The following is a 25,147-nucleotide window of genomic DNA, read 5'->3' as shown; positions in this document are numbered from 1 at the left end:
AGTGAACCACCACTGGGTTGTTTATGCTTCTTTAGAGGTCAATTCACCGCCGCTCTGCGGTTCCCGGTCCACCCATTTTTTTCAGCAGTTTGTAAATACTTTCATCTCTCTCTCCACTAATTAGCCCCAAACTCTTTTAGGCTGTTGTACGGGGTCGTCATCCTTTTCCGCTTGCACGACATTCCTTTGACCCCTCAGCTCTTTCACTACTTCTATTATCCTAAACTGTCTGAACCGGGGACCTTCCTATTCCAAGCCCGCTTGTAGGACCGTTGGGCCGGCTAGAAGGGTTGCTAAATAACCTGTCAATTAAAAACAAACAACCCTTCCTCGAACGATTAAGCTAACACTTGTAAAATAGATTAAGCAGATAAATAAAAGCATAAAAGAAAAGATGAGGCACCAGATGTTTACTTGGTTACAACCGATGTGGTTGTTAATCCAAGGAAGATTAAGCTAAAAAACTCCTTCAGGCGGAGAAGCCTCTTACAGTGTTTAGGCACAGAAAACAGAAGCTTAACTACAACTAAAGCATACAAGTGTTTGGAAATAGAATGATCGTGATTGTTGAAAAGCTTCTGGACCAAGGCTATATTTATAGCCTTGGTCGGGGCGCCTGGAAGGGTTCCGGGCGCCCTGGGGTTCCCGCCCCGGGCTGATCCGGTCGCCCCGGAAAGTTCCGGGCGCCCCGGAGCCAAAAGTCAACCCAGTTGACTTTTGGTCCGTGCTCTCTTCTCCGGTTCAGCTCGCCTCTGGTCTGGGTCTTTCTGCTCCGGCTCCGCTTGCTTGGGTGATCTTTGACATCCGGAATAGGGCTCACCCGAACCCATCTTCCGGTCTTCTCGAGCGTGCTTCCCTCCGGCTTCTCGTCCCTCGAAATTGTCGCGTGTCCCTTCTCATCCACCAGCGTACTCATCCGCAGACTTCGTCCCTCGGTCGCACCCCGTGCCGACGTTCGCGCTAGCTGCGTCTCTTGCTCCCTGAGCAATCTTTCGCTCCGGCTTTCGTACCTCGGAACCACCGCGCGCACTTCCTTCTCATCCGCCGGTGTACTCTTCCGCAGCACCTCGTCCCTCGAATGCACTGCGTGTCATCCTTCTCGCTAGCTGCGTCTTCCGCTCGAGTACCTGTGCTCCTAAGCTCCTGCACACTTAGACACAAGGTTAAAACAACGCAGGACCTAACTTGACTTGTTGATCACACCAAAACAACATTGGGGTTCCAACAATATCCCCCTTTTTGGTGTGATCAACCCAAGTTAAGCTAGGGTCAACAATAGATATGAAATTAAACAGTTTATTGCAATAACATGCAACATGATAGAAAAAATTAAATTTCAAACTTTCCAAATTTTAATTTTCAATTTTCTACCTCCCCCTAGACTTATACTTTCCTTCTCCCCCTTTGATCACAATAAAAATGGGGAACAACCAAAATCTAAGGGTTGACATTAAAAAAAATTTGAAAGTATATTTCAATAATTTTCAGGGAAATATTTCTAAGTCAAGACAAATTTCTAAGTCAAGAAATAACTTTTTTTTTATAAAAAAATTTCAAGTATTCGTCATCAATAATTAAAAACTTTGTAAGCCGAAAAATTTATGCAAGAAAATTTTAAGAGAATTGATAACATTAAAAGAAATTTTCTATGCATTTATTTATTTATATATTCTAATGCTTTTATCAGAAAATTTTAAATTTCCATTTTAATTTATCATAATTTCTTAACTTTGAAGCAAGAAATTTTGAGCATGTAGAAATTTGTGCAAATTTTAACATGTCATTTTGAATTTCTAATTTGCAAAGATATTTCGATAATATAAACTTGATAAAGTTTTTCGACAATACTTCTGATTTGCAAACTTCGTTCGACAAAATATTTTGTAATTTGCAAAAGTATTTTGACAACATAAATTTGCAACAAACTGAGGATAATAGATTTACTACTCCGAAAAACTCTTTCGATAATATCTCTAATTTGCAAACTTTGTTTAAAGAAATGTTTCGTAATTTGCAAGATTCTTTTGTCAAATCATTTTGCGATTCGAAAAACTCTTTCAACGAGATAATTTGTACTTCGGAAAAATTTTTAGATCCGGAAATTTTTTTCAAAAAATTACTTTGTGATTTGCAAGAATCTTTCGTCAAAACACTTTGTAATTCGAACAAATTTTTAGATCCCGAAAAAGTTTTCGATAATATTTCTAAGTTGCATAATTCTTTCGTAAAAATATTTTGTAATTTGTAACAATTATTCGACCGAAGATTTTCTAATCCGAAAAGTTCTTTCGATAATTCAAATTTTGGTTCCCAAAAATCTTCAGGTAATTTGATTAATTGAACCAGTTGTTCAGAGGGCAGAGGTCATACCTTACTTACCTCGTCGGCCGTTGGTTCTCCCCCTATTGAATTAATTTCTTCCGAAGATTCTCCCCCTTCATCGATCTCGGGATGTACTTCGGCTGTTGGGGCTGTCTTGGTAATTTCTTCCGTCTCGGATTCTTCTGATGGCGGCTCGATGTCTATTGAGGAGACGACTTCAACCGGTTCTTCGTAGAGCATTAAGAACTTTTCCCAAAGTTCTTTCGCGCTTTTGTACTCTCTGACTCTGTCAAAATCTTTAGTTGGTATTGCGCTTAGAATGTGAAACTCTGCCCGAGCATTCGCCATGGACTCTTCACGTTGCTTCTCGTTCCAGAGGCGTATGCCGATTTTCTCTCCGTTCGTGTCTTTCGGTGCTTCATAACCTGTTTTCATTATTAGAGAAATACCAATATCAGAGTTAAGAAATACCGTCATTTGTTGCTTCCAAGAAGCAAGCTCCCCCTCGAATGCTGGTGGGTAGTCGCTAGCTCCGGCCATTGTTTTGTTGCTTCAGACGGCGGTTAGTCCTTCTGAGGCGTCTCGGCTCTGATACCACTTGTAGGACCGTTGGGCCGGCTAGAAGGGTTGGTAAATAACCTGTCAATTAAAAACAAACAACCCTTCCTCGAATGATTAAGCTAACACTTGTAAAATAGATTAAGCAGATAAATAAAAGCATAAAAGAAAAGACGAGGCACCAGATGTTTAGTTGGTTACAACCGATGTGGTTGTTAATCCAAGGAAGATTAAGTTCAAAAACTCCTTCAGGCGGAGAAGCCTCTTACAGCGTTTAGGCACAGAAAACAGAAGCATAACTACAACTAAAGCATACAAGTGTTTGGAAATAGAATGATCGTGATTGTTGAAAAGCTTCTGGACCAAGGCTATATTTATAGCCTTGGTCGGGGCGCCTGGAGGGTTCCGGGCGCCCTGGGGGGAAAAAATTTATCCCCCAACGGTTGGATCGAGTCAAAGCTCGATCCTGGGAAAAAGTCAGTTCCGGGCGCCCCGGAGCCAAAAGTCAACCCAGTTGACTTTTGGTCCGTGCTCTCTTCACCGGTTCAGCTCGCCTTTGGTCCGAGTCTTTCTGCTCCGGCTCATCTTGATTGGGTGATCTCTGACATCCGGAATAGGGCTCACCCGAACCTATCTTCTGGTCTTCTCGAGCGTGCTTCCCTCCGGCTTCTCGTCCCTCGGAATTGTCGCGTGTCCCTTCTCATCCACCAGCGTACTCATCCGCAGACTTCGTCCCTCGGTCGCACCCCGTGCCGACCTTCGCGCTAGCTGCGTCTCTTGCTCCCCGAGCAATCTTCTGCTCCGGCTTTCGTACCTCGGAACCACCGCGCGCAATTCCTTCTCGTCCGCCGGTGTACTCTTCCACAGCACCTCGTCCCTCAGACGCACTGCGTGCCATCCTTCTCGCTAGCTGCGTCTTCCGCTCGAGTACCTGTGCTCCTAAGCTCCTGCACACTTAGACACAAGGTTAAAACAACGCAGGACCTAACTTGACTTGTTGATCACACCAAAACAACCTTGGGGTTCCAACAAAGTTTGCAAATTAGAAGGGTTTTGTAGGACCGTTGGGCCGGCTAGAAGGGTTGGTAAGTAACCTGTCAATTAAAAACAAACAACCCTTCCTCGAACGATTAAGCTAACACTTGTAAAATGAATTAAGCAGATAAATAAGAGCATAAAAGAAAAGACGAGGCACCAGATGTTTACTTGGTTACAACCGATGTGGTTGTTAATCCAAGGAAGATTAAGCTCAAAAACTCCTTCAGGCGGAGAAGCCTCTTACAGCGTTTAGGCACAGAAAACAGAAGCTTAACTACAACTAAAGCATACAAGTGTTTGGAAATAGAATGATCGTGATTGTCGAAAAGCTTCTGGACCAAGGCTATATTTATTGCCTTGGTCGGGGCGCCTGGAAGGGTTCCGGGCGCCCTGGGGATAAAATTTATCCCCAGCTGGATCGAGTCAAAGCTCGATCTCGAAAGTCGACCCGGCGCCTGACACTCCGGGCGCTTCGAGCCAAATTCAACCCCTGACTTTTGGTCCTTGCTCTCTTCTCGGTTCAGCTCCCTCGGTCCGGGTCTTCCGCTCCGACTCCGCTTGCTTGGGTGATCTCGACATCCAGAATAGCTCACCCGAACCCATCTTCCGGTCTTCTCGAGCGTGCTTCCCTCCGGCTTCCGTCTCGGAATTGTCGCGTGTCCCTTCTCGTCCACCAGTTCATCCGAGACTTGCCCTCTGGCCGCACCACTGCCGACCTTCGCTTGCGTCTCTTGCTCCCCGAGCAATCTTCCGCTCCGGCTTTCGTACCTCGGAACCACCGCGCGCACTTCCTTCTCGTCCGCCGGTGTACTCTTCCGCAGCACCTCGTCCCTCGAATGCACAGCGTGCCGTCCTTCTCGCTAGTTGCGTCTTCCGCTCGAGTACCTGTGCTCCTAAGCTCCTGCACACTTAGACACAAGGTTAGAAACAATGCAGGACCTAACTTAACTTGTTGATCACACCAAAACAACCTTGGGGTTCCAACAATCTCCCCCTTTTTGGTGTGATCAACCCAAGTTAAACTAGGGTCAAAAATATATATGAAAAATTAAACAATGTTCAATTTTCAATTTTCAATAACGTGCAACATGATAGAAAAAATGAATTCTACCTCCCCCTAGACTTATACTTTCCCTCTTCTCCCCCTTTGATCACAATAAAAATGGTGTTTGAGAAAAAAAACAATCTAAGGGTTTGACACTTAGAAAGATTATAGAAATCTATTTCAATGATTTTCCGAGAAAGCATATTTCCAAGTTAAGGAAAAAGATTTCTAAGTCAAAGAATAACTTTTAAAAAATTTCTAAGTTTTCACAAAAAAAAACTTTCTAAGCTCAAAAATTTATGCAAGAAAATTTAGGAAGATTGATAACATTAAAAGAATTTTCTATGCATTTATTTATTTTAATACTTATATCAAAAAGTCTTAAATTTCCATTTCAATTTATTAGAACTTCTTAAATCACACTTTTTCAAATTTAAAGCCACAAATATTAAACGTGCAAAAAATTGTATCATGTTAATTTCTATAATTTTTTGAATTTCTACTTCACAAAAATATTTCAATGGCATAAACTTGATAAAATTTTTCGACAATCTAATTTGTAAAAATTCTTTCGGCAATGTGCAAGATCCGTTTGAAAGAATATTTTGTGATAAAAATTCTAATTTGCAGGAATTTATTAATAAAAGATTTCTTAATCCGAAACACTTTTTCGATGACTCAATTTCTAAATCGCAAAACTCTTTCGAGAAAGTAATTTGTAATTCGAAAAAATATTCGAAGAAAGTTTTCGACAACACTTCTAATTTGCATACTTCTTTCGAATAAATGTTTTGCAATTTACAAAAGTTTTTCGATAAAATTTCTAACTTGCAAAATTCTTTAAATAATATTTTTGATTTGCAAGACAGGTTTGACAATTGATTTTCTAATTCGAAAAATTCTTTCGATGATTCAATTTCTGATTCGAAAGACTCCTTAGGCAATTTTTCGATTGAATCATTTAATTGATCAGAGGATCGAGACCATACCACTTACCTTTTTGCGTAGGTTCTCCCCTGTTGAATTAATTTCTTCCGAAGATTCTCCCCCTTCATCGATCTCGGGATGTACTTCGGCTGTTGGGGCTGTCTTGGTAATTTCTTCCGTCTCGGATTCTTCTGATGACGGCTCGATGTCTATTGAGGAGACGACTTCAACCGGTTCTTCATAGAGCATTAAGAACTTTTCCCAAAGTTCTTTCGCGCTTTTGTACTCTCCGACTCTGTCGAAATCTTTAGTTGGTATTGCGCTTAGAATGTGAAACTCTGCCCGAGCATTCGCCATGGACTCTTCACGTTGCTTCTCGTTCCAGAGGCGTATGCCGATTTTCTCTCCGTTCGTGTCTTTCGGTGCTTCATAACCTGTTTTCATTATTAGAGAAATACCAATATCAGAGTTAAGAAATACCTTCATTTGTTGCTTCCATGAAGAAAGCTCCCCCTCGAATGTTGGTGGGTAGTCGTTAACTCCGGCCATTGTTGCTTCAGACGGCGGTTAGTCCTTCTGAGGTGTCTCAGCTCTGATACCACTTGTAGGACCGTTGGGCCGGCTAGAAGGGTTGGTAAGTAACCTGTCAATTAAAAACAAACAACCCTTCCTCGAACGATTAAGCTAACACTTGTAAAATGAATTAAGCAGATAAATAAGAGCATAAAAGAAAAGACGAGGCACCAGATGTTTACTTGGTTACAACCGATGTGGTTGTTAATCCAAGGAAGATTAAGCTCAAAAACTCCTTCAGGCGGAGAAGCCTCTTACAGCGTTTAGGCACAGAAAACAGAAGCTTAATTACAACTAAAGCATACAAGTGTTTGGAAATAGAATGATCGTGATTGTCGAAAAGCTTCTGGACCAAGGCTATATTTATAGCCTTGGTCGGGGCGCCTGGAAGGGTTCCGGGCGCCCTGGGAATTTATCCCCAACGGTTGGATCGAGTCGAAGCTCGATCCTGTGAAAAAGTCACTTCCGGGCGCCCTGGAGCCAAAAGTCAACCTAGTTGACTTTTGGTCCGTGCTCTCTTCTCCGGTTCAGCTCTCCTCTGGTCCGGGTCTTTCTGCTCCTGCTCCGCTTTCTTGGGTGATCTCTGACATCCGGAATAGGGCTCACCCGAACCCATCTTCCGGTCTTCTCGAGCGTGCTTCGCTCCGGCTTCTCGTCCCTCGGAATTGCCGCGTGTCCCTTCTCGTCCACCAGCGTACTCATCCGCAGACTTCGTCCCTCGGTCGCACCCCGTGCCGACCTTCGCGCTAGCTGCGTCTCTTGCTCTCCGAGCAATCTTCCGCTCCGGCTTTCGTACCTCGGAACCACCACGCACACTTCCTTCTCGTCCGCCGGTGTACTCTTCCGCAGCACCTCGTCCCTCGGACTCACAGCGTGCCGTCCTTCTAGCTAGCTGCGTCTTCCGCTCGAGTACCTGTGCTCCTAAGCTCCTGCACACTTAGACACAAGGTTAGAAACAACGCAGGACCTAACTTAACTTGTTGATCACACCAAAACAACCTTGGGGTTCCAACAGGTTTGGTCTTTTTCGATAAGATGTCATCCTTCAATAAGCATTAGAGAGATTACTTTTTCTTCGTATGTTTTTTTGAGTAGCCAGATTTTCTGACCTACTAGCAGCTAGAGGGTTGCGAATCCGCCATCGCTCAGTAAGTACAAAGGCTGAGGAGACTATCTCTAAGTGGCCTCAAGTTTGGCTAGATGACTGGGGTTTAAGGTTGCCGCTCAACCTTGATAGGCGTAAATAGGGGTTTAACGTTACCGCTTGACGATTGACGAAGATAAGGGTTTAAGGTCACTGCTCGACCGTTGATGAAGACTAGGGTTTAAGGTCACCAATCGACCATTGATAACGATAAGGGTTTAAGGTCGTCGCTCGACCGTTGACGAAGACAAGAGTTTAAGGTCGCTGCTCAACCGTTGATGAAGACTAGGGTTTAAGGTCGCCGCTCAACCGTTGATAATGAAAAGGGTTTATGGTCATCACTCAACCATTGATGATGACAAGGGTTTAAGGTCACTGCTCGACCATTGACGACAATGGTTTATAGTCACCGTTTGACTTTTAACTTAGCCGATCGGCTCAAGAGCCAAGACAACTTTGGTTTTATTCATGTCTGTCCTGCATCCAGAAGGCATATAGACAAGTACATCTATATTTGCTCATGCACCTCTCACCCGGGCCTATAGGATTAGAGATGATTCGTGCTCCATGGCCACTAAAGCCATCTTCCATCTTTGTCCTCCAAGTAGTAGGCCCTCGAGCGGAGTTTTTGTATGACCTTGTAAGGTTCCACACATGGTGCCTTGAGCTTGGTAATGTCCCCGACCGGCTTGTTCTCTTCCAGACCAGACCGCCAACCTGGAAAGACCTCAGGATCACCCTTCGATTGTAGTTCTTCCTCATCCACTATCGGTATGCCATTAACCGAACGACAGCTTTATCCCGTACTTCATCCACCAAGTTGAGCTCCATTAACCTTCGCTCGATGTTTCCCTCGTCATAGAGTTGTACCCAGTCGGATTCTACCCCAACCTCCACGGGGATCACCAATTCTCCTCCATACACCAACTGGAATGGTGTTACGCTGGTCACCTCTTTTGGAGTCATACGAAGTGCCCACAAGACACTCGAGAGCTCGTCAACCCAGTTACCCCCGATGTGGTCGAGTTGAGTTCGTAAGCCTATAAGGATCTCTCGGTTTGTGACTTCCGCTTGGTCGTTGTTTTGGGGGTAGGCCACTGAGGTAAAGACCTGCTGGATGTCATAGCCTTCGCACCACTCCCTAAGCTTCCAACCCGTGAACTGCCTCCTATTATCCAAGAAGAGCTAGTGAGGGACGCCGAACCGACACAAGATGTTCTGCCAGATGAATTTGATGACCATATGTGATGGATTGTTAGGAGCGATAGAGGGGGGGGGGGGTGAATATCGCTTGCTTTTTAAAACTATTCTTTTACTTTAAAAAATAGAGTCGTGCACAGCGGAAAATAAATAGAGAAATGAGACACAATCGTTTACTTTGTTCGGAGCCTTGCTCGACTCCTACTCGAAGGCCCGCGGTCCTTGACCGCACCAATGGGCAAATCACTAAAACTCTTCTTTCCGAAATCCTTCGGAAAGAAGCAGATCATACAAGTACAAGTGAAATAAGATAGTAACAATCCTACTATCTTATTTAAAGTTTAAGTGCAATAAGTAAATATACCGACAATTTGTATGCGTAGGTTGAAGCTCGGTTGGTACTTCCAGATGGATTATCTTTGCAGGGCTGATGACTTGTAGCACAATCCGTACACAGAGAGAGGATTTTTAGATGATCAGAAGTGTTATTTTTGCCTCTGTCTTCGAGCCTCATTTTATAGGAGAACTGGCTGTTCGGTCGACCGATCCTCTGTTCAGTCGACCGAACCCCCGCGCCCTTCCTTCCCTGTTGGGTCTGACGCTGGCTCGATCTTCTGCATTTACTGCTCATCAAGGGTTCGGTCGACCGATCCTGCCTTTCGGTAGACCGAACGGGATATTTTCCCTGTTCATCATAATCTGCTGAAATCTTCATTTAATGTGCCCTTAATGCTGATTGGATCAGTCGACCAGTCCTCTGGTTCGGTCGACCGATCAGCCTTTTATGCCTTTTCTGCTGATCGATGTTGATGACCTGTTCTGTGTAGAGATACCATGATTCGGTCGACCGATCTTACTGTTCGGTTGACCGATCGCTCTTTGATCGGACTCGAGTTCTGATCTGGTCTGAACTGATATACTGCTTTAATAACTTCTGGTTCGGTCGACCGATCATCTGGTTCGGTCAATCGATCAAGCATTATATACAAAACAGTGTTAGAACAACAACATCCTGCAACACAGATGTTAGCACAATAATAGAATGCATGAGAAATGTAGAAGACAGTAGGACTGTCTTGATCTCAACTTTGAAACCTTCCCGGTTTGTTCAGTTGAATCAGCGACCTAAGGTTGTTCCCTTCAGGAATCCGACCTCATTGTCACTCCTCCAGTTGCTTACCTCAACCTACCTGCCAAACTCAAATCCTCCAGATCAAGTTCGGACTTTTCACTCAGCCTTGATCGGCTCCCCAGGACTTTTCCTTTGATCTTCAGTCCTCCAGACTTCTCGATCCCACCGCCAAGCCTCAGGTCCCCTCGACCTATTTGGACTTTCACCTGAGTTCCATGATCTGCTAAGATTTCTCTTGCCTAGCCTCCAACTAGGTCTTTCTTGGTTGAGTAAACAACCTGCACACTCAGTCAACTTGTTAGATCATAACAAGACTTAACTTGAACCTTTGACAACATCAAAACTCAGGTTTGATTCTGGTGCAACTTGCACCTACAATCTCCCCCTTTTTTGTAACACCCCGTCCTCCTCACTACTAGTCTGTGAGGATAGGGCGCTACCCAACTACTAATTTTTCTTAACTAACATTGCACACATGTGAATATCAATACATAAACTCTCTAAACATGCAACTGATAGCAGCAGAAAACATAAACAACTTATCTCTACATTTTACTCCAGCATATAAACACAACTAAAACTATACATCAATCTAAACATGCTAAAATATATGTATTAATCTAAACATGCATGCAACAATGGTACAACTCAAATAGTGAGACTAATATGCATAGACATTTTAATGAGAAAATTCTAAATACATAAAGTCATTTTATGAACTAAATCATCTACATGAATAAACAATCCCAATAGTCTAAATACAAAATATCTTTAACTAAATCCCAAGGCTTCTATAGTCCAGGCATCACACATCCATCTGCACCTCCTTGTCGCCTTCCTTTGCTATAGCTTTTCCTTTCCTTTATCTACAGTAAGAGGAAAATGTAACTATAAGCAAAATTACTTAGTAAGCGCTGTCTAACTCAAAAAACACGAATGTGCATATGAATATAGCAATGCTAAAAACTGAATCTGTAAAAAGAAAACTACTCATGCTCATCTAATAGTAAAGCACTAAAATTCGCATACTCAAGATATACAAGAATAAAACTACATGCTGGAAGACAAGGCTAATCATGCTCAATAAACTAATCAGGAAACAAATAAAACTAATACTGCATGCTTCGAATTAAAAGAAACTAAACTTGCTGACTCTAAACATAAGTGAAGTGTTGGGAATTTCGGGCCGCAAAAACCACTTTTTCACGTTGCGGAAACCCCGAATCTCCCATGCCACCGGATCCGTGCGAAGTTTATAAAACAAAATTTCATGTACGAGTTTACTAAAGCCTAGATCTACATAGGAGAAGGAATTTACCCTCGATGCGATGTCCTTCGCAATCCCGCTCGTCCAACAGTTCGCCGGATCTCGAGATCGTCAAGCGTACGATCCTCTAGAAGTATCCACACGAACAAACTAGGTGGAGAAGACCAAACAAAGGTGTGCTAGCACCTTATGTGGTTCGGCCAAGGAGGAGGAGAGGGAGAGGAGAATGAGAGCAAGGAAGAAGATGGAATGAATTGGCTTGAATGAAAAATTAACCCATTCATTCAACAATAAGTGGCCGACCACTATTGGAGTTGTAACCTCCATTCTCATTTAATATGGCCATTAAAGAGGAGATTTGTAACCTCCACGAGGTGACACACACATGTGCTAAACATGATGATGTGTAACACCATTATTGGCCACTTAATGTCAACTCACAAATGAGGTGGCAAATAATCAAGTTAAACTTGACTCTTCCTCTTCCTCTGAAGTCAAGTCAAACTTGACATTATAACTCCCATGGTTGATCAAATCCAACCATTTGATTCAAGCCAATTTAATATAATGGATCTAATTCATTTAATTAAATTGATTCAATGAGTCATAATCTAAATTAGACTCATTGAACACATGAATCAAATTCAGTCTAACTCAATTAGTTCAATTAGGATTACTCTTAATCCAATTTGATTCATCACATGAATCTAATCCTCTTGGTTCATCATATGAACCTAATCTCCATCTAATTGTCCTTTGTGTGTGACCCTATAGGTTCTTATAACTTTGGCAATGCTCCTAAACCCATTTAGAAGCATAAGTAATGAGCGGTATCTAGCAACACATTATTACTACCCAAGTTATAAGAATGTTGAGATCCAACATCACCTTGTGACTACTAATTGTGACTCCTCACAATATATGACAAGTGTCCTTCTATCCTAGATATCTAGATTGATCAATATGAGGCATAGACCGTGTCATCCTCTAATCAATCTAAATCTTGAACTCTAAGTAGACTCACTCGATCAAATGAGCTCAATATCTCATATTGACTCATTTGGGCATGGCCATGCACTTAGTGGTCTCACTCTATCAAGAATATCGAAGTCACTCCCGTCATATAGGAGGGATAGATCCCATCTACATCACTCACATCACTCTGCATAATTCGTTACATACCCAGTAATCGCCTTTATAGTCCACCCAGTTACAGGTGACGTTTGACGAAACCAAAGTACGTAACTCCTTATGTAGGGATCCATGGTGACTTCAGGTCCAAGGACTAGTAGTCATACTAATAGCCACATGAGAAAGTATATGACACTCATATAATGATTCATGATACTTTCTCATGGCGGGTCATTCAGTATACATTCTCCAATACATACTCATGTGTTAACTTGATATCTCCATATCCATGACTTGTGAGATCAAGTCATCGAGTTGACCTACATGCTAGTCTCGTCGCATTAACATTGTCCCTGAATGTTAATACTCGACTAGGAATGATTAAGAGTATTGTTCCCTATATCATCTCACTATTGGTTCAACTAACCGATTGATATAGGTAAGAACCCTCTACTCAAGGACGCTATTATACTTAGTTATTTGGCACCAATACGTGTAAGTATAATAACCAAAACAAATGCCTTTATTTACATATACAAGAATATGATACAATGAGTCCATACAACAATCATCAAATGATTGGCTCTAGGACTCTAACTAACAATCTCCCACTAGCACTAGTGCCAATCAGTGTAGGCTCTAAGCCCCAATGACCTAGTGTGACAATCATGCTTTCTCTGTGCCAAAGCGTTGGTCAAGGGATCTGCGATGTTAGCCTCTGTGGGTACTCTGTAAATCTTCACACCTCCTCTGTCGATAATCTCTCGAATGAGATGGAAGCACCGTAGTATGTGTTTGGTCCGCTGATGTGAGCGAGGTTCCTTCGCCTATGCTATAGCTCCATTGTTGTCACAATAGAGCTCAATAGGGTCAACAATGCTAGGAACCACCCCAAGTTCAGTGATGAACTTACGGATCCAAACTGCCTCCTTTGCTGCTTCTGATGCAGTAATATACTCGGCCTCTGTTGTAGAATCAGCTACTGTGTCCTGCTTCGAACTCTTCCAGCTCACAGCACCACCATTTATGCAAAACACAAACCCTGACTGTGATCGATAATCGTCCTGGTTGGTCTGGAAGCTGGCATCACTGTAACCCTTTACAGCTAGCTCGTCATCGCCTCCATATATCAAGAAATATTCTTTAGTCCTTCTTAAGTACTTAAGAATATTCTTGACCGCTATCTAGTGACTTTCACCTAGATCTGACTGGTATCTGCTCGTCATGCTCAAAGCATATGAGACATTAGGACGAGTACATAGCATGACGTACATGATAGATCTTATGGCTGAGGCATAAGGGATCTGATCCATACAGTCTCTCTCCTCTCTAGAAGAGGGACCTAGAGTCTTCGAAAGACTCACACCATGTGACATCGGCAGAAATCCCTTCTTGGAGTTCTGCATGGCAAACCGAAGGAGTACCTTGTTAATATATGTACTCTGACTTAGGCCAAGCAACCTCTTAGATCTATCTCTATAGATCTGTATGTCTAGAATGTGGGATGCTTCACCTAAGTCCTTTATTGAGAAACAAGTCCCTAACCAAGTCTTGACAGACTACAGCAAAGGGATGTCTTTCCCAATGAGTAGTATGTCATCCACATACAATATGAGGAAGACAACTATGTCCCCTACAACCTTCTTGTAGACACAAGGTTCATCTTCATTCTTGATGAAACCAAACTGTTTGATTGCATTATCGAATCGAAGATTCCAGCTCTGAGAAGCTTGCTTTAGTCCATAAATAGACCTATGCAGCTTGCATACTCTGCTAATATGCTGTGGATCTACAAAACCCTCAGGTTGTGTCATGTACACATCCTCGAGCAGGTTTCCATTCAAAAACATGGTTTTGAAATCCATCTACCATATCTCATAGTCATGGTATGCTGCAATAGCTAGCATGATCCAAATGGACTTAAACATCGCTACTGGAGAAAATGTTTCATCATAGTCAATACCATGAATCTACTTGAAACCTTTAGCTACCAAGCAACCCTTATAGATAAGTCCATCCATGTCAGTCTTTCTCTTAAAGACCCACTTACACCCTATGGGTTTTACCCCTTTAGGTGGATCAACCAAAGTCCATACTTGGTTAGTGTACAAGGATTCCATCTTGGATCTCATGGCTTCTAGCCATTTCTCAGAATCTGGTCTCATCACAGCTTCCTGATAGGAGGTGGGCTCATCCTCTATGAGCACAACGTCATCATGGTCAGACAAGAGAAATGAGTATCTCTCAGGCTGATGACGTACCCTATCAGACCTGCGAAGAGGTATGTCTACTTGAACTGGTTGTTGTTCCTCAACTCTTTGTGGAACAACATCATCCACAACACTTTGTGGTTCTATTTCAACTTCCATCGAGGCTTCAGTGCTATGGTCCGCACCTTGAACTTCTTCAATATCGAAGTCTCTCACTAGTCTTTCTAGAAACAAAGTCCCTTTCTAGAAAGACCCCAGTCTTTGCCACAACTACCTTGTGCTGACTGGGAATGTAGAAGTAATATCCCTTAGTTTCCTTGGGATATCCAATAAAGTAGCACTTGTCAAATTTGGGTCCTAATTTGTTTGAGACTTGACGTCGAACGTAAACCTCACAACCCCAAATCCTCATAAAAGACACCTGGGCATCTCTCCCAGTCCATATCCTATATGGTGTCTTTATCATGGCCTTGGATGGAACTCGGTTGAGTTTAAAAGCTGCCGTATCAAGAGCATAGGCTTAAAGTAAAGTCGGAAGATATGTGTGACTCATCATAGATCGTACCATATCTAATAGTGTACGATTCCTCCTTTCGGATACATCATTCCACTGTGGTGTTCCAAGAGGAGTGAGTTGGGATAGAATCTCACACTCAGCTAGATGGTCATGAAACTCATGGCTAAGGTATTCTCCACCTCGATCTGATCGAAGTATCTTAATACTCTTGACAAGCTGGTTTTGTACTTCATTCTTGAATTCTTTGAACTTTTCAAAGGATTCAAACTTATGTGTCATCAAGTACACATAACCATATCTACTGAAGTCATCAGTAAATATAATGAAGTACCTATAACCGCCTCTAGCAGTGACATTGAAAGGGCCACATACATCACTATGTATAAGTCCTAACAAATCAGTCACTCTTTCGCAGTGCCCACTAAAGGGAGTCTTGGTCATCTTGCCTAGTAGGCATGACTCGCATGTCTCATAAGATTCAAAATCAAATGAGTCCAGGAAACCATCCTTATGGAGCTGGGATAAGCGCTTGTCATTTATATGACCTAAGCAATAGTGTCAGAGATAGGTTTGGTTCATGTCATTTGACTTGAACCTCTTGGTATTTATGTTATAGATAGGGCTTTCAAGGTCTAGAATGTAGAGTTCGTTCATCAAAGGTGGACTACAATAGAACATATCTTTTAAATAAATAGAACAACATTTGTCCTTTATTATAAAAGAGAAACTTTTCTTGTCCAAACAAGAAACTGAAATTATGTTCTTAGTTAAAGCAGACACATAACAACAATCATCCAACTCTAGTACAAGCCCAGAGGGCAGAGATAGAAAATACCTACAGCAACAGCAGCCACACATGCTCCATTGCCTACGCGTAGGTCCACCTCGCCCTTTGTCAATGCCCTGCTATTTCTCAGCGCCTGCACATTAGTACAAATGTGAGAAGCACATCCGGTATCTAATACCCATGATGAAGAAATAGATAGATTGACTTCTATAACATATATACCTAAAGTGGAAGTCTCACTCCTCTTCTTCTTAAGATCTTCCAGGTACACTTTGCAGTTCCTCTTCCAGTGCCCCGTCTGACCGTAGTGGAAACAGGTAGCATCCTTGGCGACCTCTCCTTTAGGCTTCAGTGCCTTGCCTTTGCCCTTGGTTAGGACTTTCCTTGCCTTTGAGCTTGCCCTTGCCCTTATGTTTCTGAACCATCAGAACAGAGTTGGGCTTAACCTTCTTAAGGTTGAGCTCAACAGTTCTTAACATGCTAAGCAGCTCGAGCAGTGGCTTGTCAATTTCGTTCATGTTATAATTTAGAACTAATTGACTATAGCTATCTAACAAGGACTGCAAGATCAGGTCAGTGGCAAGCTCTTGGCTAAGTGGGAACCCCAACCTTTGTAGATTTCTATATACCCAATCATCTTGAGTACATATGGACCTACGGGAGCCCTATCTGACATCTTGCACTGAAATAGTGCCCTTGAGATCTCAAATCTCTCGTGTCGCGCTTGTCCTTGATATAGTTGACGAAGATGTTCAACCATATCATAAGCACCCATTAACTCATGTTGCTTCTGAAGTTCAGAGTTCATGGTCGCAGCATTAGACATGATACATCTAATGCGTCATCTTGATGCTTCTTGTAAGCATCTTTGTCTGCTCGCGTGGCATTGGCAGGAGGAGCCTCCGGAATGGGCTGCTCTAGAACGTACAGTTTACGTTCCTGGGTGAGAACTATTCTCAGATTCCTATACCAGTCGATGAAATTTGCTCCGTTGAGCTTGCCCTTGTCAAGGACAGAACGTAGAGAGAAGGTGTTCGTGTTTGACGTCATGGTTATCTACAACAGAATAATGCAGAAAATAAATAAACATCATATTCTAGTAATCATTTAATTAGGCCTTTAATTAAATGATGCTCCCACTGAATTCTATAATTCATGTGGGACAAGATCCACATCATACTGACCCTTGAGTTAGCTTTGGCTAATACACCCAAGATTTAGTATGATCGGTAGGTAATGATTTACCAATTACATCTCTATGCAACTCTTGTTTATAAGATCATTATCCACAGTTATATTAAAACTTGAGTTAGCTTTGGCTAATACGCCCAAGAATTAATATAAATGTCATTTATGTCCTATCTTTCCAACCGTTGGAAGAATGCCTACAGTTAAACTTGATTTAACTAGTTGTACTCAATCAAATTGAGTCTCTACTCACCCATGCGTTGATAGGCGGGACCAAGATTGTCCCTCCGTACCTTATCAAGATAATATGTGTTGCTCTGCTTTGGCAAATTCAACAACACATGTGATCAAGGTAGTGATAGGTATCACGGCATGGTAGGCATTTTAGAGTTAACGCGATTGAGATCTAATCTAATCGTAGGGTGCATCTTGTACATGATTTAGATCTAATCTAATCGTTAAGGTGCTAATTAACTACTTTACTAGCATGCATCAAATACACACACACAAGCAATTAATTATACTATTTATGATTAGTCATGGCCCTACTACGATCTTCTCAAGCCAATGAGAAGATTGGATGGTCAACCTAGGGTCAACAGCTTCTCAAGCTCCTCCCTTTGACCACCTTGTGTTGCTCGCGCCCTCCTCGTAACTCCGTCTCGAGTGGACCTTCCACGGCTCCAATTTTGTACATTACAATTTTGAAACTCGAGTTACATTCGAGTCTAAACTAATTTACAACAAGAATAAAAGAGAGGCACGACGCGCAGGTCACGTATCAAGTATACAGCACACACAACACAAATGACGGCGCGCAGGCCGTAATATGAATTACAACACAATTTTCAAATCCAATTTGGGTCTTTTGGGCCATGACTATCACAAAATAATACATAATTCTAAATTATGTATTTTCTATAATTTTATGTAATTTTTATTATAATTTTTACAATTTTTATGAGTAAAATTCCCGGCGGTTCCGTTTAGCGGGTTTTCGGGCGCAATCGCAGAACGAATCCCCTTGCGGGCTCAGGGGTAGCGCCCCTACATGCGATATAACCATCGTGAGTATTCCTTAGCAATCCTACAGTGCCTTAGCCCGCTGTCCCAAAAATATTTGGGGCAAAACCTTGTCGTTTCAGAAAAATCTTCTCAGTAGCCGAAGCCTACAAGTGTCTAAACACTTGTGCTTCGCTTCTACGAGAAAAATACCCATAAAATATAAAAATAGGAAATTCACAGGATATTACAGAACTGATATTTTTCATAAAAATACAAATTAAACTCATACAAGACTTCGCACGTGGCTCTGATACCACTGTTGGAAATTTCGGGCCGCAAAAACCGCTTTTTCGCGTTGCGGAAACCCCGAATCTCCCATGCCACCGGATCCGTGCGAAGTTTATAAAACAAAATTTTATGTACGAGTTTACTAAAGCCTAGATCTACACTAGGAGAAGGAATTTACCCTCGATGCGATGCCCTTCGCAATCCCGCTCGTCCAACGGTTCGCTGGATCTTGAGATCGTCAAGCATACGATCCTCTAGAAGTATCCACACGAACAAACTAGGTGGAGAAGGCCAAACAAAGGTGTCCTAGCACCTTATGTGGTTCGGCCAAGGAGGAGGAGAGGGAGAGGATAATGAGAGCAAGGAAGACGATGGAATGAATTGGCTTAAATGAAAAATTAACCCATTCATTCAACCATAAATGGTCTACCACTATTGGAGTTGTAACCTCCATTCTCATTTAATGTGGCCATTAAAGAGGAGATTTGTAACCTCCATGAGGTGCCACACACATGTGATAAACATGATGATGTGTAACACCATTATTGGCCACTTAATGCCAATTCACAAATGAGGTGGCAAATAGTCAAGTCAAACTTGACTCTTCCTCTTCCTCTCAAGTCAAGTCAAACATGACATTATAACTCCCATGGTTGATCAAATCCAACCATTTGATTCAAGGCAATTTAATATAATGGATCTAATTTATTTAATTAAATTGATTCAATGAGTCATAATCTAAATTAGACTCACTGAACACATGAATCAAATTGAGTCCAACTCAATTAGTTCAATTAGGATTACTCTTAATCCAATTTGATTCATCACATGAATCTAATTCTCTTGGTTCATCATATGAACCTAATCTCCATCTAATTGTCCTTTGTGTGTGACCCTATAGGTTCTTATAACTTTGGCAATGCTCCTAAACCTATTTAGAAGCATAAGTAATGAGCGGTATCTAGCAACACATCATTACTACCCAAGTTATAAGAATGTTGAGATCCAACATCACCTTGTGACTACTAATTGTGACTCCTCACAATATATGACAAGTGTCCTTCTATCCTAGACATCTAGATTGATCAATATGAGGGTCATCCTCTAATCAATCTAAATCTTGAACTCCAAGTAGACTCACTCGATCAAATGAGCTCAATATCTCATATTGACTCATTTGGGCATGGCCATGCACTTAGTGGTCTCACTCTATCAAGAATATCGATGTCACTCCCGCCATATAGGAGGGATAGATCCCATCTACATCATTCACATCCCTCTGCATAATTCGTTACATATCCAGTAATCGCCTTTTTAGTCCACCCAGTTACGGGTGACGTTTGACGAAACCAAAGTACGTAACTCCTTATGTAGGGATCCATGGTGACTTCAGGTCCAAGAACTAGTAGTCATACTAATAGCCACATGAGAAAGTATATGACACTCATATAATAATGCATGATACTTTCTCATGGCGGGTCACTCAATATACATTCTCCAATGCATACCCATGTGTTAACTTGATATCTCCATATCCATGACTTGTGAGATCAAGTCATCGATTTGACCTACATGCTAGTCTCGTCGCATTAACATTGTCCCTGAATGTTAATTGTAACAACCTAATTTTCCCTATTTCGAGTTCTAAATGTCCTTAAAAATATTTGAAAATGCTTTTAAAATATTCTAGATATTTTTAGAAATTTTTAGAGTATTTTTATACAACTTTTGGAGGTCATTTGGTATTTTTACTAAACGAAAGAAGTTTTGACAAAAAATGTCCAAGCCGAGGTTTGAACCGGAAACCTCAGGTTAAGCAGAGATTCGCTTAACCAACAGACTAGCCGGACTCTTCTTAACTAAACTTATATCGAAATATAATTAAGTTATAATGAAACCCTAGTTACAAAAGGGAGCTCACTTATTCCCGAGCCCTAACTCCCTTTCCTCACCCTTCTCTCCCGACGGCGTCGTTCCTCTTCTCGGACAAAATCACAGCTGGAGGCTAGGGTTTCCTCCCTTCGGCACCGGAGAAGGGCTCTTTCCGGCTGATCTTCACCTGTGCGTGACCACCTCGGCGGGGGGAGCTCGGAAACACAAAGAAGGGGCCGAGAGCTACAAGTCTCCGAACCCTAGAACTTCCTTCCTCCTTCGGTTGGGGGCTCATCCGAAGCCTAGATCTCTCTCTTCTCGGTTGTAAGTGCAAGAACAAGGGTAAGTACTACTCACCTGTGGTAGGAGTTGCTCCGGATTTAGGGTTTCGTTTCCTTACTTCAGACTTTACTGTGCCGAGTAGGGTTGTATGCTAGAGCTTTTCCTTTCTTTGCTTTGTTTATCTAGCCAAATTTCTAAGGTTGAGTTGCTATGCCGAATTGCTATGCTAGGGTTTTTCTTACCATCCATAGCATGCTCCTTTGTTTCGGATTTCACTGTGCAGAGTGGTTGCTAGGGATTTAGCTGTGTAGTTAATGAGCATGAACAACTCCTTAGTCAAGTATGCAGTGTTAGTTTCCTTGTTATTCGAATAGCATGAGAATTTTGAATTTTATGATTGATATGCTTCAATTGTGATAATCTGAACAACCCCTAATTCTAGCACATAGTTATGCTTTAAGCATGCCTTTAGCACTTCAATGGTGTATTCTTGTATGTCTACCTGCTGCCCATAAATTCCAGCAAGCTTGTCCTTCATTTGGGTCATGCAGATGGGCACAAACAGCCCTAGATCATTAGCATTTCAAGTGTGGGCAGTCCTGGATGATTGGTAGGCATGATCAGCAGGTTATCTAAGTGAAAATTTTAGTTTTTGGTGCTGTATAGTGGCACGAACAGCCCTTAACCTAGATATAAAGTGTTAGTTTCTTTGTTATTTAATAACTATGATCAGCCCTGTTTAATAGCATTTCAAATTCAGCCCTTCATTATTTTGTAAGCATGATATTCTATTGGGTATGTGCAGCATTGATTCCTTTATTACTAGGTTTCATTTGCTATTAGTTATACCTGGGCAGACTTTCTAGTTTCCCATTTGCTATTGGAATAACATGAGCAGTATTGAATTATAATTCAGTTGCTAGTTTCTTGTTTTGATACATATGCATATATGTGTTAGTTAGCTTCTAATAGCTCTTTAATCTAAAGCATATAGTTAGTTGTTTTTGCTATTTTAATAAGATGAATAACCATGTATTTTAGTAGAATGATTATGTGCCCTATTAAACCGTTTGAGGATTATGGGTAACTACAAGTAAGAAAAAGACCAAGGTCTAGTTAGAAAATATAACAAGTAATTTAAAGTAAGAGGCTAGTACCCGACTTCCGAGGTTGTCGTTAAACAAATCCAGGTGACCAATTCTGAGGACTTGGCCCTGGTAAGACCAAGGTCTTTATCCTCATAAGACTGGAGTCTAGCTACCTCAGTCACTATTAGAGAGCACACATAAGATGGTACTAAGCCTGGGCCCAAGAAAGAGAAGAAGAAAGTTAAGAATTAATTTTAAGTATAAAGCTATAAGTAAATGAAACAAGTATCACCTATGTTTAGAACTAGCCAAGATTAGCTCTTTTAATTCTAAGCATACCGTATTAGTTTTCATTTGCTTTCCTTATGAGTTTATTGAGCAAGATTAGCTTTATTTCTATCATGCAGATTTATGCTTGTATATTATGAGTATGCAAATTTATTCTTATATCATGAGTATGCAGATTTATTCTTATATCATGAGTATGCAGATTTATTCTTATATCATGAGTATGCAGATTATTTTAGTGCTTTGCTATAGATGAGCATGTGTAGCTTTTCTTTTTAGCATTTCAGTTTTAGCATCCTTTGCATCTTATGCACTTCGAGTTTTTGTGAGATAGTTTAGTACTTACTAAGCATTTCTCTTATAGATTTATTTTCCTCCTACTGCAGATAAAGGAAAAGCTAAAGTTTACGAAGGAAGGCGACAAGGAGATGCGTGAGGGGCATGTGATGTCTGGGCTATGGGAGAGATCTGGGAACATAGTTTAGTTATTTTGAGTTTTGATGAAAACCTTTGAGACTGTATCATTTATTCTGAGTCCTTGAGATTTTCTTTGGTTCTAAATTGCATGCTATGATGTAATTGTTAGTAAGTTAGTACCTTGATGCTTTCTTGAGTTATAGTTTTGATATGTTTCTGTTAGTATAGTTATGTTATAAATGCATGTGATGTATGTAGTGGATTTTAGTCCACTGAACAGCAGATACTCTGCCAAAATTTTAAGTTTTCTAGAAACATTTAGTACAGCTTACTACACTAGTTGTTTTAGAGTCTATAGTAGTTAAGTAGTGGTCACTTTTAGAGAGTAGTAAGAAGGGTGGTCGCTACATTAATACTCGACTAGGAATGATTAAGAGTATTGTTCCCTATATGATCTCACTATCGGTTCAACTAACCGATTGATATAGGTAAGAACCCTCTACTCAAGGACGCTATTATACTTAGTTATTTGGCACCAATACGAGTAAGTATAATAACCAAAACAAATGCTTTTATTTATATATACAAGAATATGATATAATGAGTCCATACAATAATCATCAAATGATTGGCTCTAGGGCTCTAACTAACATGAAACTTGTTTTACTTGTTTAAAAACTTATACTTTAATACTTCAAAATAATAATCAATTTCTTCTTGGGCCCAGGCTTAGTACCAAAGCGCGCTCCCTAATAGAAACTGGGGTAGTGAGCCACCAGTCCTACGAGGGTAAAGACCTCGATCTTACCAGGGCCAAGACCTCGGAATTGGTCATCTGGATTTGTTTAACGACAACCTCGGAAGTCGGGTACTAGCCTTTCAAGGTAAAATATCTTAATTACTTCTTCTTTAAATGCCTTGGCATTTTAACAAACACCTTATGTGCCAAAATTCCTAAGGTCTTGACTTTGGGATCTACTTAAGGCCTTGGCCTTTTTTTTTCTTTTCTTTATCTTTCTTATACTTTTCTTAAACTCAAAATACTGTAATACTTAACAAGATCTGTACTATGATACTTAACAAAATCTGCACTAATGCTTAGTAAAAATCAACACTAATGCTTAACAAAAATATGCATACTATCTTAATAGAAATCTGCATATAAGCTTAACAAAAATCTGCATACTATACTTATCAAAATCTGCATACAATACTTATCAAAATCTGCAAGCAATACTTATAAAAATCTGCGTACAATGTTTATAAAAATCTGCACTTAATGAAAAACTGCACTTAATGAAAGAAATCTGCACTTAATGAAAAACTGCACTTAATGGAAGAAATCTGCACTTAATGAAAAACTGCACTTAATGGAAAACTGCACTTAATGGAAGAAATCTGCACTTAAAATTCTGCACTACAAGGAGATCTAAACCGCACTAAAATCCTGCACCTCTATTAATTATGGTACACGCCTACTGCCAAAACAAAAAGGAAACTAGAAACTAAATTAGAAATCTAACTATATACTTGGAAAAATAAAGGGCAGTTCGGGTTTTGTACAGCAGCAAAGAAAACTAACTCAAAATTGAATCTGTACTTGCTAAAACTACAAATTGAAAGGGTTGTTCTAAACTCTAAATAGAGCTGTTCGTTTCTGCAGGTAACACAAAGAAACCTAGACTGGAATGAGCTCCAAAGGGGGTTGTTCTAAGCTCCAAATGGAGTTGTTCACGCCTCTATCGTAGCGTAAATCAAACTAGAACTCGTTGGAATTTTGGAACCTATATAACTTGTTTCGTTTATTCAAAACTTATATATTTTTTTATAGAGCAACAGGATCTTTAATCTTGCTACAATAGAACTAAAAGGAAGAAAGCAAAGAACGCATGCTACCCTTAAACCTCTAGCTATCCCAATGTTGTACACTATAATCCGAAAGCAAAGAAAACAAATCGAAGCTTGGAACTACTCTTAACCCTCTAGCACCCTAAATTCTGCACAACATGATCCGAAACAAGAAGGAACTAAATCCCTAGCAAGCATAAATTCAACTCAAACACAATCTGAAACAAAAGAGCATGCTGTGGATAGTAAGGAATGCAATAAAACTCCAAAACTACTCTTACCGCAAGTGAGGAGCACTTACCTTGCTTCTTGGACTCACAACCGAACAAGGAGGGCTTCTAGGGTTCAGATAACTCGAGTTTTCCGACCTCTTCTTGCGCCTACGTGTTCTCCTTGCCGAAAGGATTATGAGGATGAAGAAATCTCTCAGAATCGAGCCTTGGCCGGCCGCCGGAGACGTACCCTAACTCCCCTTGCTTTCCGCCCGAGCACCGCCCGACGTCGTGCAAGAGAAAGAGGGAAAAGGGTTTTAGGTTTCGGTCACGGCAACATCTAAGTTCTCTTCTTATAACTTCAATATTCTGTTAACTATCTACCATATAAATATATTTCGTTCCTTCCTTGATCAGCACAGCCCGCTTGGGCACTTGGCTATCACGCATCGCTTAAGACTTGGTTCGTGTCGGAGGTCACGGGTTCGAACCTCGGCCGAACCTCTTATTTTTTGAAACTTCCTCCTTTTGGTAAAAATGTCAAACGAACTCCAAAAATTACATAAAATACTCTAAAAATTTCTAAAAATCACTAAAATATTTCTAAGGCATTTCTAAATATTTTTAATTACTATTAGAACCCGAAATGAGGAAATTGGGTTGTTACATTTTTGATGTTTGGCAACCAAGGTTCAAAGTTAAGTTAAAAATATGCACAAAGTAAATAAACTAGCAATTTTAACTCTCCCCCTGAGTTAATTAACTCCCCCTGAATTCATTATCTCTCCCCCTTTGACACACATCAAAA

The 25,147-nt window shown here is 41.0% G+C and overlaps 1 long non-coding RNA gene across 1 annotated transcript; it reads left to right on the top strand.

Moving 5' to 3' along the window:
• Positions 1 to 20,243: 20,243 nt before the first annotated feature.
• Positions 20,244 to 22,501, top strand: LOC122032054. Its single transcript, XR_006125944.1, has 2 exons — positions 20,244 to 20,546; positions 22,249 to 22,501. It is a non-coding gene; the product is annotated as an uncharacterized LOC122032054 (long non-coding RNA).
• Positions 22,502 to 25,147: the final 2,646 nt, after the last annotated feature.

This window comes from Zingiber officinale, chromosome 11A, assembly GCF_018446385.1.
Source record: "Zingiber officinale cultivar Zhangliang chromosome 11A, Zo_v1.1, whole genome shotgun sequence".
Lineage (NCBI taxonomy): Eukaryota > Viridiplantae > Streptophyta > Magnoliopsida > Zingiberales > Zingiberaceae > Zingiber > Zingiber officinale.
The sequence above is the reverse complement of the archived record's forward strand: the minus strand, read 5'-3'. Positions and strand labels throughout refer to the sequence as shown.